Source organism: Leptopilina heterotoma, unplaced genomic scaffold (assembly GCF_015476425.1).
Source record: "Leptopilina heterotoma isolate Lh14 unplaced genomic scaffold, ASM1547642v1 Lhet_7, whole genome shotgun sequence".
NCBI classification, from domain to species: domain Eukaryota; kingdom Metazoa; phylum Arthropoda; class Insecta; order Hymenoptera; family Figitidae; genus Leptopilina; species Leptopilina heterotoma.
In genome coordinates this window covers 170,191-183,377 of record NW_025111161.1, presented here as the reverse complement: position 1 = coordinate 183,377, position 13,187 = coordinate 170,191, and the positions used below count along the sequence as shown (strand labels likewise).

The 13,187-nt window shown below is 22.9% G+C and overlaps 2 protein-coding genes across 2 annotated transcripts in view; one reads left to right on the top strand and one right to left on the bottom strand.

Annotated features, from left to right (window-relative positions):
• Positions 1-13,187, bottom strand: part of LOC122510499 (afadin- and alpha-actinin-binding protein-like) — a 68,019-nt gene that overhangs the window by 18,170 nt on the left and 36,662 nt on the right. The window lies entirely within an intron of this gene.
• The window catches only part of LOC122510497, a 30,043-nt gene continuing 24,182 nt past the window's right edge, over positions 7,327-13,187 (top strand). The window contains exon 1 of the mRNA XM_043625187.1: positions 7,327-7,902. The gene's annotated coding sequence lies outside the window, so the exon portion shown is untranslated. The remainder of the gene's footprint in view (positions 7,903-13,187) is intronic.

The window sequence follows — 13,187 nt, the reverse complement described above, 5'->3', positions numbered from 1 at the left end:
TACTTAATTATCAGTACATGGAAACTGTTCCAGAAACCAGTATTCATTTGTCAAGATGAAGACTTATCTTATGAACATTCAGGTGATAATTTACATACCTGATAGACAAAAGAATTAATAAATTTTTAAAAAAAGTTCTTAAGATGTTTTACAAAATTTTAAATCTAATAAATTTTATTATTTTTATTAAAATTACAATTGTTACGAACGATTAAAATACCAATTGTTTTACTATTATTTAATATTTCGAATTTGTATATCAATTTCTATTTTATTTATTTTACTTTTTATTAACAAACTATAATGAAATAATAAAATGTAAAGTAAAAATAAAAATAGAAAAAAAATAAAAAATAAAAAATAAATAAAAATAAAAAAATAAATAAAAATAAAAGAACAAAAATTAAACTTTTTTAAAAGTTACTCTTGAATCATTTCTTATAGCCTTCGACATATTTTTTATACAAATATATTTAAGAGTATAACTTTTATTTGTATGATAAAAAGAAACTCTACCGTGAGTTGCATCGTTTTACATTTTTTATTAATTCTATGACGTGTTTAGTATATGCAAAAATAAAAAAAAATTCTCCGGACTAAACACACCTGACGAACAGAAAACTCGTTTTCTAATTCTAGAAACCGTATATAGTTTTAATTCGTCTTTCGTCTGAGTGTTTTAAAATAATAAAGTTTAAAAAATTGACGTACAATATTATAAAATCGTTAATAAAATTACATAACTCATGAGATTAGAATTTTTATAAATATCTTTTTCAGTGCGAAATAACAATAGAAATTAATTTCATAATATTTTTAAAGTCAAGAAAAACTGGTGCTAACAAATATAATTATAAATAAATTAATAAAAAACAGTATAATACATAAATAAATATATTTATGTACTGTTTTTTATTAATTAATTATTATAATAATAAAAAATAGAAAGAAAGACAAACATTAATTAAAAAAAAAAAATAAAAAAAATTGTTTAATTTAAAAAGTAATAAAGTCAAAAAGGAAAAACAGTTTAAGACAGAATTAAATCATTAATTTTTTAAATAAATCATCGGATGAGCAATAATGAAACTAATAAAATTAAGTAATAAAATACGATCAATATTTACATAAATTAAAGAAAGAAGAAAAATTGTAAAAGTAAAAATAAATCTCACATAATCTTATTGATAAAAAATGATATCTGAAAAATTTGAAGACGAATGATTTTTATAATTACGTTGTAACTTTAGATAATTATTAATTAAGAAATGTCATTGAAACGCAAGGTCATTAAAAAGCGTCATTTTATATTAGCGCGTGTTTAATTATTTCTTTTTTTTTTTTTTTTGAAAAAAAGGATAATAAATATCAATGCTCACGTGAAGCCGGCATGTAGAACAGATGTATTTACCACTTTAAATAATTATTTATTATTGTTTAATAGTGTAAAAATAGTTGCATGAAATTTTAATTTTTGTTTTACGTACGAAATCAGAAATTCATATAGGTAGGATTGGTAATTAAGAAATTGTGCGTCATCAGATGAAAAGTGTCTTCATAAATTTCTGCATTTCCTGGTGTGGTACAATTGTATTAAGATTATGGAAACTATTACACGACGATTTTATTGTTTGAGAAAAATAAACTACAAATCAGTTTGTAAACAATTACAAAATCTAAAAATAAATAAAATTGAAAAAAAATGATAAAAGTTAAATCAATCTGCAAATAAGTATAAAAAAGTCTATTAGAAATTTTAGTTTTCCTTATATACTTCGCAAGAGTGAAAATAGGATTTTCCAACAAATATATCACTTAAACTTGAGGATTTTTAAAACTGCGTAAAAAAAAATTTGACCCCCTTTGGAAGAAAGGAATTTTCTTTTGTAGAATTGTTTAGAGAAAACATAAATAAAAAAAAAAAAACCTGTGGAATTTTCAATTACAAATCATTAAAAACTCACTTGAGATGAAAATAAATGAAAATACTGAAAATAAACTACAATCACGAAAAATAAATAATAATTTCTATAGTAATATAAGTTTATAAGCTGGAATTTGACCCACTCTAAAAATGCGATAAGAAATTGTAAAAAATCTTCTTTTGCATCAGACATAAAGAAAGCATTTTCTGTTCTCATATGCCCCGTGCTTCACGTGATGCAGATTATCAATGCTGAAAAAATTGCAAAATATTGTTGTTTCATGTATGCTTCTCGATTAATGAGACACTTGTTGTCAGACGAATTTAATCTACTATTCAAACATAATAATTTTCATAAACTTTTTGTCTGTTATATCACCTTTGATAAGTTAAAAATTTTATTGAATAATCAGGTGTATTTGTGAAGAGAAAGATAAGTGTACATTAATTTAGCAAAACAAAAAAGGCAATTACTTTTCTTTTCAACATGCAATTAGTAAATTTGATAATTATTTATTAATTATATATATTAAAGAAAAAGAATTTATTTTATTTGATTATTATTCTTTTTCTATCTAATTTACATTGACACCTGGACTCCGGACCTTTTACTTTGGTGTTATTTTTTACAATGAATGAAATTTTAGTTATATATATATATATTATTTTCACTATTTCAATTCAATTATTATGAATTGAATTAAATTATCAATTAAATTATCAATTATTATGTCTATTATTTTTAATAATTTTCTCGAAAAAGTTCTTTGGCAATTTTCAAATCCATTTGTTTACAATATTCAATTTCACAAAATTTCAATTATTCCCAAATTCTTTAATTAAATGCATATTAGAAAATAAAAACTTCAAATAATATAAAAGAAAATTCAATTAAACTTTTTCAAAAAAATTAATTTCAAAATTCAATTATTTCTAAATATTCACGCTATATTGCTTTTTATATTCAATTATAATCTAAAATTTTAACTGAAATTCATTTTTATGAAACGAAAATCAATTTTTATTATAAAATTCTACAAGAATTTAATTATTTAATAGCAAAAGTAAATAATTTATTGAATAATTGAATGTTTCTCAAAATTCAATTCTCATAAAGAATTTTAGTAACAAATTTTTAAATAATTGAATTCTTTTGTGGAATTTTATTAAAACTTGCAAGAACATAATTACTTTTTTCAAGGAATTCAATTTTAATTGTATAAAAAATAATTGAAACCCTGCGATGAGTTTTATGAGAATTTTCAAATTCATTCGTTTACAATTCAATTTTACAAAATTTCAAATTATTCGGAAATTTTGCAATTAAATATATATTGAAAAATAAAAACTTAAAAAAATTTCAATAAAAATCCTATTAAACTTTTAAAAAGAATTAATTCGACAGAATTTTTTGTCAAAAATATGAAAAATTAAGAATATTTTAAAAATTTTGGTTTGAAACTTTTTCGAAATTTAATTATTTTTAAAAATCCACGTTATAATGCTTTTAATATTTAATTATAATCTAAAATTTTAACTGAAATTCATTTTTAAAACCATTTTTATTAGTAAATTCTACGATAAATTCTTTTATTTAAATACAAAAATAAATAATTTATTAATTTCTTGTTTCTTGAAATTAAATTCTCATTAAAAATGTTATCAACAAAATTTTTAAATCATTAAATTCTATGGGCGAGTTTTAAAAAAAAATTGTAAGAATTTTGCAAAGAATTTTATTAAAATGCATTAAAATAATTGAATTTTCAGGAATAATGTTTTATTTATCGACATAATTGAATTCTTTCACAAAATTTTATTAAAATCTAAAAGAATAATTAATTTATTTCAAAAAAAATTTAGTTTATATTGCATATAATTTAATCTATTTATTTTGATCAATTTTGTTATAATATTTGAAAATAATTAAATTTCTGTGCAAAATTCTAATATTTTTATAAATAACTGAACTCTTCTAAAAAATTTTAAATAACAATTTTTTTTAAATAATTGATTTTTCGAGGAATTGAAATTAAATTTTTAAGAATAATTACATTATTTAAGCAATTCTTGTAAAATTTGATTTAAAATATTTGAAATAGGTACTGTGAGGAATTTTATTATTTATGAAAATAATTAAATAGCTGCAAAGAATATAATTAAAATTTTCAAAAATAATTGAAATTCTGGGATGAATCTTTATTTTATAAAAATAATTGAATTATTGCGAAAAATTTTATTAAAATGTTTAAAAAGAATTGAATTTCTGTGAAAAATTTTGTTATTTTTGAAAATAATTGAATTCTTCCAAAGAATTTAAAAAAAATTTAGTAAATAATTAATTTTTTCGATGAATTGAATTTTTAACAATAATTACAATTTTTGAACAAATCCTGTAAAATTTTATTAAAAAAAATTGAAATCCTGCGATGAATTTTATTATTTATGAAAATAATTGAATTATTGCAAAAAATTTTATTAAAATGTTTAAAAAGAATTGAATTTCCGTTAAAGTTTTTATTATTTCTTGAAAATAATTGAATTATTGGAAAATTTTAATAAAAAGTTTACAAAGAATTTAATTTCTGTGAAAATTTGTTCCTGTTTTTGTAAATAAATGAATTTTTCCAGAATTAAAAAAAAAATTTTTTATTATTGATTTCTTTGAGGAATTCGATAAAAATTGCATTAAAAATAATTAAAATTTTGCAATGAGTTTTATTATTTATGAAAATAATTGAATTATTGCGAAGAAATTTATGAAAAAAATTTGTAAATAATTGAATTCCTGTAAAAATTTTTATTACTTTTGAAAATAATTGAATGTTTGCGTTTGCGTAGAATTTTATTCATATTTTTTTTAATAATGGAATTTTTTTGAAAAATTTTATTGAAATAGTAGATATTGAAAATCATTGAACTTTAGAAAACTTTTGAAAATAATTGAAATTTTGACAAGAATTTGATTAAAATTTTGTAAAATAATTGAATATCAGAGCAGAATTTTATTATTTATAAATTGAGAATTTAAATTTTTACGAGAATTTAAAAAAATTTTCGTTGAATTTTTACAAATCGTTGACTTTTTTTTTTATTTTTAATTTTAAAGTAAAATTTCATTCATAGTTAAAAATAACACCAAAATAGATTATTTTAATCCTTTCTGGTGGTTATTTAATCCTAGAGGGATTAAATTGTTGCAGATTATTTTACTCCATTCTGGTGTTATTTTAACACTTCATGTTTTACTGTGTAAACATTACTTAAAAGACATAAAACGTTTTAGGAACGTTTCTGGAATGTGAATAATTTTACGATTTATTAATAAAAAATTGTTCGAAACATTTGATAAAAAATATAGTAAACAGTTTATTATGTAAGCCTAATGATATTTGCATCTAAAAGATCGTAATATTTTATAGATTTTTTAAAAAACATTTGTTTAGAATTATAGATAATGTCTGATGAAATCCTAACATCTTAAGTCGCACTAGACACTCAATGTCTGAGATTATTTTCACCATGTGCATGTGTTTTATTATTTTATAATCATAATTACATGTCATTCCGGAAATTCCAAATGATTTTCCACTTTATATTATCAAAAAAAAATAATCAATTAATGTTTTATATTTTGAAAACATGACCTTGTATGTTATTAAAATCAAGGTCGACAATCAAGTATAGCTAATATTATTTATTATCACCAAACATTACTAACAATTTCTCTAAGAATAATTTCTAAAGAAATAAGAAGAATTTTAAAGTAAGCATTTGCAATGTGTCTCACCAAGGAACTGCAAGCGCTTACAAGGAGACTAGGTAAGATTGGCTGCCTGGTGTAAGAAAAATCATTTAACAATTAATGTTAATAAAAGTTATGTAGTTCCATACTCTAAAGGTATTGTGAAACTAAATTAATGATAAACTTTTCATGAAAGTCGAACACGCACTCTTTTTTGTTTGTATCATTAGTTTAAATTCGAGATTTCATTAAAATTAGCGTTAAATTTTTCTATTTTTTTAGTACACCTTTCCGATACAATTAATATTTTCGTTTTTTGCCTCCTCGGCGATACAAATGCAACAGAACAGCGATATACACTCGCTTTTAAGTTCTGTGCGCAACGCGTGCACAATTGCACGAAAAGTTTAAAAATTATTTTCATTTATCAATCTTATCAAGTCCACTCCAAATCCTTTAGCAAACTTTTCTTATTATTACAAGGTGTAGAAATAAGAAAAAAAATTAAAAACGACGCAAACATAACAAATTTAATTGGTTTATGAAAAACTGTTTTTGAATCAAAATTCATCAGAGTTTTTCTTATATTACAAATTACAATTATGTGTTTCAACTTTTGTCATGGTTTATTTTTTATTTTTAAACTTATGAAATGTATTATTTTATTTTAACAACGTTTCGATATACATAAGTATTCTCTTCAAGTCAAATATTGTCGGATATAATTTGTAGAAAATTGCGTTATTAAAAAATTTATTATTCGATGTACAAAAATTGTCTTCAAACCATGTCAAGAATTCACTGAAAAATTAGAATCACCCATTTCGTACCCTCGATGAACCCAGCGACTGGATTTTGTTGAAACTTGTTACTCAGGGGTCGCTGATTACAAATCTTAAGTCAGATTTTCAATATTTTGAAAATTCAAAATGGCGGATCCAATATGGCGGTCATTTTTTTCAAAATTACTCAAATTTACATAAAACTTGTTACTCGGGGGTTTTCGGGGTCGCTGATTACGAATCTGAAGTCAGATTTAAAAAATTCAAAATGGTGACCTCAAAAAACCCTTAATATAAATGAAATAAGAAGTATTTTATTTGTATTGTTATTTTTACTATTATTGCTACTGATCCTGTAAAATTTAAAGATTTCAAGAAGAGTATTAAAAAGGTGTTTAAAAATTGTTAAACAGTTATAATATTATTAGTCATAGATTAACATTTAATTAATGAACTAACAGTGATATTAGACCAACAAAATAATAAAATACGAAATGTTCCATAACATATATTTATTTTCTTTGAATTTAAAAATCCCTTAATGATACTCGTTGCAGAAAGGTCACTTATATTAACGTCATTCGAATGGAAACAAAACCTGTTTTCTCAGGTGGAATATAAAAATTCTTCCAGCGATGCCGCTCCATGCCGGTCTCCGCGTGTGTACAACCCATGCCGGCTTCTCACACTTGCATACGAAAATAATAAACGAAAACGATGGATGCATCGAATGCCACTCAATGCTGGAAATCACAGTGACGTCAGAACGATGTATGACGCATGCGTACTGGCATCAGGCGCGAAGGTGGCATATCACTTCAATTTCAATTCACTGGACTGACGAGTTTATTCTTCAAGTTTTGCAGTCGGTAAGGAGTTCATCGGACTAGTTCTCGTGTTGAAAGAGTCCGCGAAACATCAATACAAAAAACTTCGCTTCACAATTATCTCCGCAGTAATCTATTTTTTTTTCTTTTGCGCCAACAGTAAAGAAAACAAGTTCGCAATAGTGACAGTGCTTTCCCTAATCTGACACTTTATCTCGATTAATAACTATCGATTCCTCTATTGATTTGGGAATCCCACTAACAATTACCTTTAGAATCATTTATCGCAGGTAGTAGATAAAGATTTAAAAGTGTTAAATTTGAAAAACTGGTGATTAAAAGTTCGGATATTATCCTGAAAATGGAAAAATAATTTCCATTTTTTGGAAAAAAATAAACAAATTGAACTTTAAAAAAAAGTCAATGAAGTGCGTTGCTATTTATATTGACGTGACGTTAACAAGAAAAGTGTTTTCTTCCCAATTCAAAGACTGACAGCTTATCTGCAATCGAAACGAAACGCATGCAAACAAGTGAACATTGGAAGAATAATCGAAACTATGTTTAATTTATGATGACCTCCGTATTGGAATACCATCGAAACTTTGACAAAGTTGGCTCAAGGTAAACTAGCATTTGCTTTTTTTAAACTCACTAAATCGAATCTCCACCGATGCCAGATGTTAAGTTATGTAAATTATATTTTTAAAGTTGAATTTCACTTCATTCGGCTGAATCGCTTCGAAACTTTTTTACAATTTACAATTTTTTTTTTTTTTTTTGAATCACTCGGCTAAATGAATTATTTTAATTACTGTTCATTTTCCACTGGAAAAAATTTTAAATTAACATTTATTTCAAAAATTAACATTTTTATAATTCTGATTAAAATCATTATTTTGAAAATTAATGTACAATGAGAATTTTCGAGGCCAGAAAATAAATATTCTATAAACCTACACGTGACACTTGTTTAAAAAAACATGAAGCTCGCTTTAGGCCAGGGGTCAAAGTTCAAATGGTCTACAACGCATTTGAGCAATTTCAACTCACTTGAGATTGAAAAGATGGGAATCTTTTGTTTGAGTCACAAACGAAAATCAGTACAAATTTTTTTTTTTTTAATTACATAATAAGTCAATTCTGAGAATTGAGAGATGGAGCAAAAATTACTTTTAATGAAGAAAAATGTATTTTTATGACGCAAGATTTATTCTCAAGATTAGTTCAATGAATATACTGATTGACAAGAGTAATTAATTTATCATTTAATGAATTCACTTTTTTCTGATTATTATTAATCGCATAACCAAATAATAAATAAACTTCTAGTTAATAAACTAAGATAGAGTAAAAGTGCCGCTACTTTTTTTTAAAAAAAAAGAGAAATTAAAGGAATTAAAATGTTTATAAATGTTTACTCTGAATAAGTAATGGCATTAAGTGCCAATAAATAAAGCCAGTAAATTCTTTGTATATTAAAGGGAAAAAATATCGAAAAATCTTTTTCTATAAAAAAGTACTCTAGAGTGTGAAAAAATAATAATTAATTATAAAACATTTTTGAAATACTAAATTAGAATCCAAATGATGCTCCTGATTGACAAACATATTTTATTCAAGTAACCGATCACTTGTCTATTATCAAATAAATATTTACTTAAATCTAATAATTTTTATTGAAATCCAATAAATGATGTTTATTTATTTTATAATGTTTCTTTATCAACGAGCTCAAGGTCCTTTAGTACAACTAACAAAAATTATAATTATCAAGCTAAACAACAAATAAATACACAATGATACAAAGGAATTAAAATATCACTGAGGAGTCTTAGTGATATTCGAAGCCATAGAACAATTACTAAAAAGAACTCTTTACAGCATCAATCGTCAAAGCCAAAATGACATTTTAATTTTAAAAATACAAAAAACCGCTGCCAAGTTGTACATTTTTATAATTTTAATGTTCATTTCATGAACACTTTGCTTCCTCATAGAAATAATAATAATTGAAATATAAGAATTAATTTTTATAAAAAAGTTAAAAATCATTAAATCTTGGTCCAAAAAATATGTTTTATATATTCTATAAGATGGTTATAATAGTTTAATAATTTCTCAACATTCTTGTTCATTAACTTATTTTTAATTACACATAAGTGAATAAACAAGAATGTTGACAAAATTATATTTTCCACAATTTTTGATTTTTTAAATACCAATAATTTGATAATTTTTGACCGAATCAGGTTCAAAAATAGGTCAATCGAAGCCTTTTTTAATGCTCTACAAGTTAGTAATGAAAGTTTTAAAGTTTCTTTTATATTTTTCAACAAAATTTTCAAAAAAGTGTTATTTTCGAAAAATTTAAAATTTTAAAACTTTAATATCTCTGGCTAATATAGACGAAAAATGTTCAATGAAGGCTCAAAAGATGCGTCTGAAAAAATTCTACAAAACTAAAGAAAAACATTTATAGGTGCCCTAACATTTTTTTAAGTTATGGCCAAAAAAAAATTTTTTTACAAAATGAAAAATGCAAAAATAATATAGTTAAACTTTATGAATCGGGCTGAAAATACTCTCATTTTATGTCCCCCGGGGAGACCTACAATTTAAAAAAAATTGAGGCCTTTAGCTCTTTCTCGTTCTGAGATATTGAGGTAAATGTAATGTTAGTACACACACACACATCGGGACAAATGTTTAAAATCCGTTTTTTGGACTTCGGAGGTCAAAAAACGTCGAAATTTTTTTTTATTTATTTAGAACATTTATACGGACAGTGCCCGTTCGTACATAAAGTACTAAAAGATTAGGTATAATGAAAAAAAATTTATAAATATGTCAAAAAATCACAATCGAAAATTTTGCTAAATACAATCCTTCCTCTATGAGGAAGCAATAATTTTTTTCATACTCCAGGGGTTTTTGGGGTCACTGATTACGAATCTAAAGCCAGATTTTCAATATTTTGAAAATTCAAAATGGCGGATCCAATATGGCGGACATTTTTTTTTTCAAAATTGATCAAATTAACATAAAACTTGTTACTCGGGGGTTTTCGGGGTCGCTGATTACGAATCTGAAGTCAGATTTAAAAAATTCAAAATGGTGACCTCGAAAACCCCCAAATAATAAGTTGCAAGTGAATTTGAGTATGAGCCAGCTATGTTGTACTGTTCTAGGGTTAATATAGACCAAACAGTATAAAATAATCAATGTTTTTTCGATCTTTACAATTGTCAAATCCCATAAGGCGAAAATCAGTCTCGAGACATAAAAAAACATATTTACAAATGTAAATATTATTGTTTACAAGTTTATGACAGAAATAGGATTATAAATATACATAACAACATACTAAATAATAATAAACTGGTACTTTAACTTACATTTTACAAAAAGTAATCACTTAGATATTGACTAAGTACCTTCAACATAACTGTCATAATAAAACCAGAAAAATAAACCTTATGACGTAGCAACAAAAGTGCAAGGAAAATTTTTTTTTTCCACAGAACGGATAATAACAATAATAATAATAACAATAATAATAAAAATAAAAATAATAATAATAATAATAATAATAATAAAAATAATAATAATGAAAATAATAATAATAATAATTTAATAAAAATACAATTATAATAATAAAAATAATAATAATAATAATATTAATGATAATAATAACAATAATAATGATAACAATAGCAATAAAAATACAGTAATATAATTTGATGATTGCAATTTGATTACAGAGTTTTTTTCCTCTGAAAGATTTATCTGCATTCATTTGTTTGTTTTGAAAATTAACTTTTTTGGATTGTCATTTTTTTATTTTTTTTATACATAATATATGTTAATGATTATATCAAATTTATATGAAATTATTTATTTTTTTTTTTTGTTTTTAGGTTATGTTTATAATTTTTTTAATTGAAATAAACAAAGGCAATCAACTCTCTCAATATAAAGAGCCGATGTTTAAACCCTCATTGCTTCGAAAATTATTAATAAAAACTGATTTCAGTTCTCCACAATTAAACGAAAACTTTTTAACAATGTAAAAATAACACAATCATAACCTTGAACGATTTTCTTTTTTCTTTTTTAAATTTCTCTCGGGAGGACTTTTAAGACAAAATGCATCATTTAGCTCCAACCTTCCCAAAAAAACCCTTGTAACAAGTTTCAAGTGAATTTCGATCAATTTTAAAAAATTTGTCCTCCATATTGGAACCACCATTTTGAATTTTGAAAATCTGATTTCATATTCGTTATCGGCGACCCTAAAAAACCCCAAGTAACAAGTAACATTTAATTCTACGAGAAATCAATTATTTAAATAGAAAAATGAATAATATTGAATGTTTCTTAAAATTTAATTTTTACGAAGAATTGTATTAACAACTTTTGAAAATACTTAATTTCTTTTCAGGAATTTAATTCAAATTTTAATAAAATTTATTATATTAAAGAATTTTTATAAAAATTTTTGAAAATAATTGAAAACTTTTTGAAAAATTTTATTAAATTTTTAAAAATAATTGAATTCCTGAGAAGAGTTTAAATAATAATTTTTGAAAACAATTTCAAATTAAAGAATTTTATTAAAATTTTTGGAAATAATTGACTTCTTGAGAAGAATTTTAAACAAATTGTTAACAATAATTAAATTCTTGAGAAGAATTTCCCTATCTATTTATAAAGATAATTTAATTCTTGACGAGAATTTTTCAAAAATTTTGAAAATAATTTAAATTCTGCAAAATATTTTATTACTTTTCAAAAGAATTGAATTTTTGTGATGAATTTTGATGTTTATCAAAATAATTGAATTTTGGAAAAGAATTTTATTAAAATTCCTTGGAATAATTGATTTTATGGGAAGAATTTATGCGATTTTGTCAATTATCAAGATAATTGAATTCTTTTGCAAAATTAATTAAAAATTTTTGAAAATAATTGATTTTCTGCGTCGAATTAAATGTTATTTATGAATATATTGGAATTATTGTAACGAATTTCATTGTTTTATTCAATAATTGAATGTTTCTTAAAATTAAATTCTTTCCTCAAGTTTTAATAAAATTTTTAATAATAATTGCATTTTTCAAGGAATTTATTTAAAATTTTATTAAAAATATTTGAAATTCTGCGATGAAAATAATTGAATTCGTAAATGAAATTTTATTATTTATGAAAATAATTGAATCTTTTCTTTGAATTGTATCAACAAGTTTTTTCTATAATTAAACCTGTTGATAAAATTTATGAAACTAGTAAATATTTAAAAACATTGAATTGCGAAAAACTTTTTAAAATAATTCAAATTTTGCAAAGAATTTTATTTAAATTTTTGAAAATAATTGAATTTGTGGCAAAAAATTTTGCTATTTATAAAAATAATTGAATTCTTGACGAGATTTTCATTAAAATTTATAAAAATAATATTTTATTAAATTTGGTTTAAAGAATTGAAATTTTGCCAAGAATTTAATTAAAATTTTTGACAATAATTGAATTCTTGAAAATAATTTTGATATTTATCAAAATAATTGAATTTTGGAAAAGAATTTCATAAAAAATCTTTAAAATAATAATTGATTTTATGGAGAGAATTTTGTTGGTTATCAAGATAATTGAATTCTTTTGCAGAATTAGGTACTTAAAAATTATTGAAAATAATTGATTTCGTGCGTCGAAAAAAATAGGGTAAATTTTGAAAATAGGGTACGTTTAGGGGCCAAAATTAAAAAAAGGGGACTTTTAGGGAAATAGGGGACAGACTGTGAAGCTTGCCAATAATTTTACTTGTATAATAATAATTTAGAGATCGTAGAATGACATTTTTATTCTAATTTATTAATTCAATAATTAATTATTTAGATTGTACTACCAAA